This window comes from Miscanthus floridulus, chromosome 3 (genome assembly GCF_019320115.1).
Source record: "Miscanthus floridulus cultivar M001 chromosome 3, ASM1932011v1, whole genome shotgun sequence".
Taxonomy (NCBI): domain Eukaryota; kingdom Viridiplantae; phylum Streptophyta; class Magnoliopsida; order Poales; family Poaceae; genus Miscanthus; species Miscanthus floridulus.
In genome coordinates this window covers 37,732,026-37,740,197 of record NC_089582.1, presented here as the reverse complement: position 1 = coordinate 37,740,197, position 8,172 = coordinate 37,732,026, and the positions used below count along the sequence as shown (strand labels likewise).

Below are 8,172 nucleotides of genomic sequence, written 5' to 3'. Positions count from 1 at the left end.
CTCGCGTACACCGCTGCATGCCGAGGCCGTCATTGACCACCGTCGCCGGCCTTGGCACCCGCCGTCATCGCTGTCGACCTCCACCGCCAGATGCCACGAGGTGCGTGCCCCACACTTGTCGCTGGCGCCACCCACGCCGGCCTCCCCACAACCGCCGGCACCACCCGTGGCGGCAGCCCATTGCCGTCAGTGTCGCTTCACCCCCTTTGTGCGCCCTAGCCTGCGTCTGCAGCACCTCGGCCAGGTCGAGCAGAGGGCCATGAGCGCAGGCCACGACCACGGGCCGGCTGTCGCTGCAAAGGGCGCGCAAGCCACGGGCTGTCTACCACCGGGGCGCGGGCCCTGGACAGCCACCGGCCACCATATGAGCCCAATAAGCACGCATGAGCTAGCCCGTCTGGCCGCCGCCGTCACCGTAGGTGTGGGCTGGAGCCTCGACGCTCCCACCTTCGCTGCATCTGGCTGTAGCCCGAGCTTCGCACCTCCTCGGCCATATCCAAGCGGGGGAAGCTGGATCTGGCTACGGGAGGACCAGATCCGTCGGATCCGGCTGCCGGTGCCACGAATCTGAGCGCCGCCGGAGCAGGCACCACCATCGCCGGAAAGAGCCGCCATTGGGAGGAGAGAAGGAGGGAAGAAGGGCCCTACCGCCACCATCCTTGCGGCTGCGCGGCCTCCGGTAGCATGCTCTGGTGGCGGCGAGGAGGCATGGGGAGGGAGGAGGGCGGGAGCTGGCGGCCGACCGTGCCACTAGACGGGGCAACGCGGGCGATGGGAGGAGGGGTGTTCCTGTTTTAGTAACCTTGAAGAATTTGTTATAGTCAAGACCCGTCTATAGCAAAAATAACGTATCTAGAATAGCCAAAACGTCTTATAATTTGGAATGGAGGGAATACAAGTTATCAAGCCATCAAGTTGCGTGGTGTGGGGCATTCAAGGTCATCTAGAAATTCTAAAATTTGAATTCTAAAATCTATCAACTTACAACACATATTTGGGACTTCAAACGACTTCAAATCAAAAACTTTTCAGTTGACAAGTTGTATATTTTATTGAGAACAACTTTGATATGGATCATGTCAACATCTGCGCTTGTTTGAAAATTTTATTTTTAAAATTTTAATATCTGTGAACTTAAAAAAATATTTCGGGACTCTAAATAGTTTCAAATGAAAAACTTTTCAACTACAAAAATTAAATTGTAGATGGCGTCGAGAGCTACAACTTTGATATAAAGCTACGAATTATTTTTTGATGTGACTATTTATAGAGATGGACATCTAAAGCGCATGTCCCCGTAAATCGATTTTTTGAGACGGACGCTTACAATAGCGGCCTCTGAAAATCATCAATTATCGAAGGCGTTTTATGATGCCCACCTCCAAAAATCGATTTACAGAGATTGGTGTCTTAAGACGACCACCTCCGTGGGCGGATATCTTAGGACGTCTGCCTCCGTAAATGATTTCCAGAGGCGGTAATTTTTTTTGGAGGCCTCGTGGCTATTTATGGAGATGATGGTTGCTAGGTGTACCCTTAATCAGAGATCCTATCTCCTAAATTCATTTTTTGTAATAGTGATTGCATCGAGCAAATGGCGTGTACATGACAAAAAATCATTCTAAGAATTATATACTTGGTAATATTTTTTTCCTGTCAATAAGGAATCCTCAGGACGGAGGAATAAAATTCAAAATTTTGTGTGACTACTATACGTTATCTACACGTAGGTTCCGGGTTGTTTTGACGTGTATACTCAGCCAACCATTATGCATCTATAGGACAGCATTGACCGAAGTGGACAGGAAAAGGGAACTGACAACTAGTTGTTGCTGTAATTCAATCATCCTTCATTACATATATATTGGATTTGTGATCCGCTAGAACAACCTGTAGTATACGCAAAGCCGTCTTAAACCATGTCGGCAGTTCAATCAAAGGCGGCAGAGGCTCCTCTGCATGCAGTTACGATGAAATTATAGTTAGCAGCAAGCAGCCAAGCAGGGGAGACCCTGTGAACCGAGTCGTGGTCTCCTTTAGTCGTCAGTCTAGCTAGGAGGAGGCTAGTTTCTCTGATCTAGTACTCTCCTGCACTAAAAGTCGGTGAATGCATACAGCTTTACCGTGAGTGCGTCTTCACAAGGATGGAAGACAACAGTTCCTAGAAAGACGCATTTGGTGGAGCCCTGAATTTACATCATTCCTCTACATGCTGCTATGAATTATTGTTATCAAGCAGTCAAGCAGAGGGAGACCTCGTGAGCCGATCGAGTCAGTCGTCGTCTCCTCAGTCTGGAAGAGCCTGATGTTAGTACTATCCTGGTCGTGTTGCACATGGGAGAGGAAGAGGGGGAGGGAGGCTCCACTGCTGCCCTCTAGTCTTTCCACCGTCTCCCCAGATCACGGTGATGGTTCAATTCAGTTGATGTAGATGTTAGCAACTGGACTAATGCATACGAATCTGGTGGGCTACCAAACAAGCAGTTCACAGAGTGGTTCAATTCAGTTGCTGTCAATTCTTCAGAAGAAACAAATCTTCTACGTTAATTCGTAGCACGTACAAACCTTCAGATGGACGGGATGAAATAAGTTATTTCCATCGAGCTTAAACCGATGGAGATAAGTAATTATCGAAATTGGTTCGGTCATCATACTCTTCAGTTCTTCAAGAGAAACGAGTCCTTTGAAATTCCAGCTTCATTATTCATCGATGGCAATGCTGCCGTAGCACAGAAACACGTTTCCAGATTCCAGAACGTAGAGTGATGAGAAAACCAAGCATAGAAACACGTTTCTAGAATGCAGAGTGGTGAGAAAACCAAGCGTAGAACACGTTTCCAGAACGCAGAGTGATTAAAAAAAACGACCATAGAATCAACGGTCCAGTCCTAGTAAACATGGGGAGGACAGCTCCAGCACAGACACAGCAGGCAGTGCATGCAAGGATAGTGATTCAGCAGAGTGCACTACGTGGAAAAACCAACTTGTCGTGTCCAGACTTTCCACGAAGGAATCATGGCATGGGACCTGATGAGCGAGGGAGGAAATGCATCTGGCCATCTGCGAGTTTCCATATGTACTACTACTGCTACATGAGCGAATATCATCATCATTATCAGCCAAAGAAACCAATAAGCTCTGCGCCGCCGCCGCTGGTGGCAATGAACCGAAAGCCACCACCGGCCATGGTGCTCCTCAGAATCAGGCGCTTGCTCCAGCTGCTCGTACTGATCTCCGCTGCAGCAACAACCAGTGCAGCCATGTATTCGCCAGGCCATGCGTCATGGCCTAACGACGAGAGAGCTCTTCTGGCTTTCAAGGCCAAGATCTCCCGCCACTCTGGCGTCCTGGACTCGTGGAACCAGAGCAGCAGCTACTGCAGCTGGGAGGGCGTCACCTGTGGCAGGAGGCACCGGTGGAGGGTGGTAGCTCTGAACCTCACTTCCCAGGGGCTCACCGGCACCATCTCCCCCGCCATCGGCAACCTCACCTTCCTGCGCTCACTCAACCTGAGCTACAACGCCCTTCACGGCGAGATCCCAGCCAGCGTCGGCTCCCTCAGGCGCCTTCGACGTCTTCACCTGGGCGAGAACACGCTCACTGGTATCATCCCGAGTAACATCAGCCGCTGCATCAGCCTCCGTGAGATTATCATCCAAGACAACAAAGGCCTGCAGGGAAGCATCCCAGTTGAAATTGGCAGCATACCGGCGCTCTCGGTTCTAGCGCTGGAGTGCTGGACAACAACAGCTTTACCGGAACCATCCCGTCTCGTCTCTTGGGAACCTTTCTCGGCTGGCCGTCCTGTCCTTGGCAAGAAACTTCCTGGAGGGACCAATCCCTGCAGGCATCGGCAACAATCCATATCTCAAGTGGCTTCAGCTCTCTGGTAACAATCTTTCCGGTCTGCTCCCTCCTTCCCTGTACAACCTGTCATCTGTTTATTACTTTATGGTGGCAAATAACAAGCTGCATGGCCATCTACCAACTGATCTGGGGAAAAGCCTTCCGAGCATCCAGCAGCTTGGGATTGGAGAAAACCGATTTACTGGACCTCTTCCACTGTCACTGACCAATCTCTCCAGGCTCCAGACTCTTTACGCCGGATTCAATAGTTTTATTGGAATTGTTCCTTCCGGATTGAGCAGATTGCAAAATCTTGAATCACTTCTTCTGGATGACAACATGTTAGAGGCAAACAACGAGGAGGAGTGGGCATTTATTGATTCTTTGGCGAATTGTAGCGGGTTACAGACACTGTCCATTGGATGGAACAGGCTTGCAGGGAAGCTGCCAGGTTCTTTGGCTAATTTGTCCACTAATCTCCAGTGGCTACAGATTCCCTACAACAACATATCTGGTGTCATCCCATCAGAAATTGGAAATTTGGCAAGTCTTCAGATGCTTGATTTTCGCAAAAACTTGCTCACTGGGGTCATTCCTGAAAGCATAGGGAAGCTTACATTACTGCAGAAGCTAGGCCTGGTTCTAAACTCCCTCTCAGGACGTCTGCCATCCTCCATCGGAAACCTTTCTAGTCTACTTCAACTTTATGCAGACGGCAATAGCTTGTACGGGCCAATTCCACCGAGCATTGGAAACTTGAGCAAACTTTTAGGCCTAAATCTGTCATATAACAAGCTTACTGGATTGATTCCTAGCGAAATTATGGAGCTGCCATCGATCACAACGAATCTTGGTCTGTCCAACAACATGCTGGAGGGACCACTTCCATTAGAAGTTGGTAGTTTGGTATATCTTGAACAGCTCTACCTATCAGGAAACAATTTGTCAGGTGAGATTCCTGATACTATTGGCAACTGCAGGCACATGGAAATCCTCTCAATGGATGGCAATTCATTCCAAGGAAGCATACCTGCTACGTTCAAGAACATGGTAGGCTTGACTGTACTTAATTTAACGGACAACAAACTGAATGGAAGCATCCTTGGCAACTTGGCTACCCTTACTAACCTACGAGAGTTGTATCTTGGCCACAACCATTTATCCGGAACAATCCCAGAGCTTTTAGGTAATTCAACATCGCTGATTCGCCTCGATTTGTCCTACAACAATTTGCAAGGTGAAATACCAAAAGAAGGAGTTTTCAAAAATTTGACAGGACTATCAATTGTTGGTAACAATGCGTTATGCGGGGGGATACCACAGCTCCATCTGCCAAAATGCCCAAGCTCTTGTGCAAGAAAGAAAAGGAAAGGCATACCCAAGTTTCTTAGAATAGCAATCCCAACAATAGGAAGTCTCATCTTACTTTTTCTGGTTTGGGCTGGATTTCAATACAGAAAGTCCAAGACAATACCAAAGAAAGATTTGCCGCCACGATTTCCAGAGATAGAGCTTCCAATAGTTTCGTACAACGATATACTGAAAGGAACAGATGGATTTTCTGAAGCAAATGTGCTTGGAAAGGGAAGATATGGTACAATATACAAGGGCACACTAGAAAATCAAGCCATTGTTGTCGCCGTTAAGGTGTTTAATGTCCAACAATCAGGGTCCTACAAAAGCTTCAAGGTTGAATGTGAGGCACTAAGAAGAGTGAGGCACCGATGCCTTCTAAAGATCATTACATGTTGTTCTAGCATCAACCACCAGGGTCAAGACTTTAGAGCACTAGTCTTTGAGTTCATGCCTAATGGCAACTTAGATGGATCCACTCAAATTTAGAAGGCCAAAATGGACAAGGAGCACTTAGCTTATCACAGATGTTGGATATCACTGTGGACATTGTGGATGCGTTGGACTATCTTCACAATGGTTGCCAGCCATCGATCATCCATTGCGATCTCAAGCCAAGTAACATTCTTCTCAATCAGGACATGAGAGCTCGTGTTGGAGATTTTGGCATTGCTAGAGTTCTAGATGAAGCAACAAGCAAACATCCTGTGAATTCCAGTAGCATAGGAATAAGAGGTTCCATTGGATATATTGCTCCAGGTAACTCAAGTTATTTTGTTTCATGCTTCAAATAATAGCATCTATCCCAATTAGCTAACTAATATGTCTTGCTACGTGGGTTAGTAATTGTTGCAAAAATAAATCAGAAATTCATGGATAATTGGGTTAGAGCTCAACAAAATTGCTTGCCCATTTGCTCATATGTCTGTCTTTAGTTTGAATCTTAGCCTCGGCTATGCATTGGATATGGAAACTGTCATATTCAATGCATTTGTGACATACAAGTGGATAACTTGGAAAATCACGGTTACTTTTCAGATAGTTTTTTTAAAAAAAAACAATTGATGTATGCTATTACATTCAGACTCGAAATTACTTTAGAATGTTTGTAATAACTAAAGCAAAATTTTATGGTTACTACATGTTATTTTTCACGATGGCATAATGGATAATTTATATGAAGATGAGGGGTTATTTTCAGTTAGTTTTCACAATGTCATATGTTGGTAATTTAAATATACAAGATAGAAAATGTCATTTAAGAATGTTTCTATAATGGTAGAGTTGTGTAATTTTTTAGAAAGCACAATATACCAAATGCATATTATCACCACTGATATAACTATAGAATATTGAATCGATGGTGGATGCCTTTTATTTTTATGAGAACATCTCGGATTTATTTTTAGTTATGGCTTGTCTTGTGAGCACTAGTGAGGAGGCTCTAATAGGATTATCCAATTGCTAATAGTCTTTGAGTTTTATACATGTATACCTATGTATCCTCATATTTCATTCTACTGCAGAATATGGAGAAGGGATTGCGGTGTCAACTTCGGGTGATGTGTTTAGTCTTGGCATCACTTTGATTGAGATGTTCACAGGGAAGAGCCCAACAGATGATATGTTTAGAGATGGGATGAACTTGCATTATTATGCCGAGGCAGCTCTTCCTCACAAGATTATGGAGATAGCATATTCCAACGTCTGGCTGCATGATGGAGTAAACAACAACAATGATACAAGACATATAACAAGAACCAGGAAATGTTTGTCGGCCGTCATTCGGCTTGGTGTGCTTTGTTCAAAGCAATTGCCCGCAGAGCGATTGTCCATGAACGATGCTGCTGCACAGATGCATGCTATCAGAGATAAATATATTTTTACTTAATAATTAAGCGGTGTTAGTTCATATTAATCACCACCACCTATACTATCATGTTTCTCTAAATGTATTGATGAAGTCTATAACATATTTGGTTCTCCTTTTCCAGCTATAATATCTCCTTTTATTAATATATCAATTGCCCACTGGACGAATTGCAAACCAACGGTCCGTTCCTGCTTGCTAAAAACCTTGGTCGCAAATTAAACTCCAGTCTCCAGCGTAGACGAAGACGACACAACAGGCAGCAAGCATATATTAATATATTATACAGCATGATTACGCACAGAGCCCTGCCACTACGGCGTAGGAGTCACAGAACGTGAGCCGTGAGCGTATCATAGTCAGCCAATGCAAAGAAACCAAGCTCTGTGCCGCCGCGTAAGAAACCGAAAGCCATCGCCGCCGGCCATGCATCCCCTAAGACTAAGAGCCTGCAGGCACCTGCTGCAGCTGCTCCTGCTAATCTCTGCCGCGGCGAGGACCACCAGTGCAGCAGCAGCCTTTGTATTCGTCAGGCCATGGCGACGACGAGAGAGCTCTTGTGGCTTTCAAGGCCAAGATCTCTAGCGACTCTGGTGCGCTGGCCTCCTGGAATCAGAGCAGCAGCCACTGCAACTGGGAGGGCGTCACTTGCGGATAGAAGAGACACCCAGGGGCTTGCCGGCACCATCTCCCCCGCCATCGTCAACCTCACCTTCCTGCGCTTACTCAACCTGAGCTTCAACGGACTGCAGGGAGGGATTCCTCCGAGCATCGGCTCCCTCACGTGCCTCCAGGGACTTGACCTGATGCAGAACATACTCATACACTACTGGAAACAGAGACTTTGCCGAGTGCAAAATTCTTTGCCGAGTGTCAAAAATCGGGCACTCGGCAAAGACCTTCTTTGCCGAGTGCTGCACTCGGCAAAGAATTGCACTCGGCAAAGATTTCTTTGCCGAGTGCCGGGCACTCGGCAAAGGACTTCTTTGCCGAGTGCCAGACTCTCGGCAAAATCTCTACACTCGGCATAGGCTGCCCGTGAAAATGGCGTCCGATCACGGCCTTCTTTGCCGAGCGCCTGCAGTTAGGCACTCGGCAAAGAT

General features: G+C 46.7%; 1 pseudogene; it reads left to right on the top strand.

The window, feature by feature from the left end:
• The first annotated feature begins 3,124 nt into the window (after positions 1 to 3,124).
• LOC136543551 (putative receptor-like protein kinase At3g47110) lies at positions 3,125 to 7,090 on the top strand (annotated as a pseudogene).
• The last annotated feature ends 1,082 nt before the right edge of the window (positions 7,091 to 8,172 follow it).